The sequence below is a fragment of the Grammomys surdaster genome, unplaced genomic scaffold (assembly GCF_004785775.1).
Source record: "Grammomys surdaster isolate TR1022 unplaced genomic scaffold, NIH_TR_1.0 358, whole genome shotgun sequence".
NCBI lineage: Eukaryota > Metazoa > Chordata > Mammalia > Rodentia > Muridae > Grammomys > Grammomys surdaster.
This window is the reverse complement of record NW_021604777.1, coordinates 39116-41794: the sequence shown is the minus strand read 5'-3', so window position 1 is coordinate 41794 and position 2679 is coordinate 39116. Positions and strand designations below refer to the sequence as shown.

At 36.8% G+C, this 2679-nt stretch overlaps 1 protein-coding gene across 3 annotated transcripts in view; it reads left to right on the top strand.

Annotated features, from left to right (window-relative positions):
• Positions 1–2679, top strand: part of Fgd4 (FYVE, RhoGEF and PH domain containing 4) — a 155936-nt gene that overhangs the window by 134341 nt on the left and 18916 nt on the right. The window lies entirely within an intron of this gene.

The window sequence follows — 2679 nt, the reverse complement described above, 5'->3', positions numbered from 1 at the left end:
TCTCTCTCTCTCTCTCTCTCTCTCTCTCTCTCTCTCTCTCTCTCCCCATCCCTCCCTCCCTCCCTCCGTCCCCCTCTCTCTCTCTTTCTCTTTCAGTTTCTTTCAACCAGAGAGATGACTCTGGGCTTAAGAGTACTTGCTGTTTTCGCCAAGAACCTGAGTTCAGTTCTCAGACACATGTTAGGTAGCTCACAACTGTCTGTAATTTTAGCTCTAAGAGATTTGATACCTTCTTTTGCCCTCCACAAGTATCTACACACATGTGCACATACACACACAAATAAAAAACAAAAAATAAATTTCAAATGAAAGTTTGAATGGAATTGGCAAATAGATTATTTTGTCCTGCAAATGTTTTTCTTGAGTAGGAAGAAGTGGGGTCAAGTAGTTGTTGACAATATAATTGCTGTCTAAGTATCACATACAGTTCTTACACTAACTGTCTTGACTTTCAGTCACCAATTCTAAAAATACATCATCTTGAACTTCTAATATTTAATCACAGTTATGCTTTGCAACTTGTTACAATGCAATTATACATATTCACCAGAACAAATCAGAGAACACAGCTGGATTTTGAGACAATTGAAGCAGGATCATGTTTGTAGATGGCTTTGATATCTTTATATCTCAGTTTACTCACAGTGCCAGAAGTCTCTTCCGTGGTCCTCACTCCCCTCCAGTTATTTACCACAGTTCAGAAATGGGGCACATAAATCGCTTGGGAAGGAAATGCTGATGGCTGCTATTTACCTGAGTATCATGAGTCAGTCTGAATTAACCTGTTAGGGATCCTGTAAGGATGCTGAGGGCTTGCCACTTGCTTCTGTGTTGTTTGTTTGACAACTGCTATTTTCTTGCTCATGTGAGGTTCTGTATGAGTAAACCTTCACTTATTTGTTTACAAGTTATACATCCTCTCATCTGAAACGTGTGTTAAAAAAAATCTTTTCCCGGGGGCTACTCTGTGGTTAAGAGTTCTTGCTGTTCCTGTAGAGGACCTGAATTTGGTTCACAACATTTAGATCCAGTAGCTCCCAGCCACCTGTAATACCAGATGCAAGAGTTCTGACTCCCTTCATTGGCACAGCCAGGCACATGCACATTCATACAAAAGGACAGATACACACACATACACACACATACACACACACACACACACCTTTTCTGTGCCTCCCAAAAGCCCCTAGATAAGCAGTTACAGGCGTACCCTATACCCTAAGTAACCCTCTCATTCCTAACATCCAGCATCATCTTGAGAAAAGCATACTATGTGCACTATAGTCCAAAAGCAGAATAAACTGTGCAATTGATATTTTTAAATTGCTTTACATATCAACCAACAAATAGTGTAATTATCTACTAAAATGCAACTTCTCAAATTACTTGAAATGAAGATCTAATTACAGATGAATCAAACTCTAAAACTCAATAAAAATAAATTTTAGAAGAAAACAAATCCATAGACATGAGAACATTCAATCTTCTGATGTTATGATTAATTCAACAGATGGTGACTGCCCTATCAAATTACTATAGACATTTCTAAGCACTAGATTTTCAGTCTCTATCTAAGTTTCAGAACAAGCAGTATGAACCAACCGTCGTCCACCCACCTATTCAAAGACAGAGCCTAGAAACCTAAATCTCATTACTGCCTGTGCCTGTGATGGAGAATCATTTGGATTATGCTGTGTTAGCCTCACTTCTAGAACATTAATAAGTGAGCAGCTCTGTCTTATCATGTGCTCCCTGGGAGAATTTTCATGAGAACACAACAGGAGTCACGAAAGCAGAATGAAATTCTTAAACTAGGAGCAGAAACACAAAAGCTTACCTTTCTTCTCTTAAGTTGATTTATGGGAGTTAGGGGAGGGGCACTTTTGCACATTGACAGAAATGTGATTAACACAACGAGATAGGCAAAGAATGGTTTATAAATCTGCATAAGTCTCCATAGCCCTCCTCCTCATTTTCATGAGTAATTAAAATTAAACATATTACTTCTAAGAAAAGAATATGACTTATGCTGAGTGCCTAACTACAGAGTAGATATTAACAACCTCCCACTTCCTAATGCACTTGGGATGAATTTGTCTCATTTTGAAAAAAAAAAAGTGGCACTGCCAAATTTGTTAAGCCTGACATTTGACTACTTTTTCGGTGGTAAAAGGAGCCCTGAACAGTAGGTATTATCTCAGGGAAATCAAAGTAAGTCAAAATGTCCTGTAGCAGTGCTAGACACCAAATCCTGATTTCTTTGAAATCTGATGTTCTTTTCAGAACTTTCTTCTCTCACTGTGATAACCTAAGATTGTTGCATCTATGTAAACCATTTTAATATGTACTTATCTGCATTTTCCATCTCAATGGTCGCATTGTTACAGTTCATCCGATTGTTGTTTAATTATTCATTTATACATTGATTTTTCACTTTCAATGAGAGCATATGCTCTTTGAAGGCAAGGACTTAGTCACTTGATTTTTTATTTTTATGTTTTCCAGTGAAAAGTATAACTCAACATTCAGCTAAATAGAACAAGGAAACTCACTTGATTTACTTGTTATTAGTTAAAAATTCTTGGCACATAATAAAATTCTCTCAAAGAGAGGAAAGAAATAAGACTTCAACTCTTTTTTTTTTTTTTTTTTAATAATTTATTTATTTTTGAACATGAA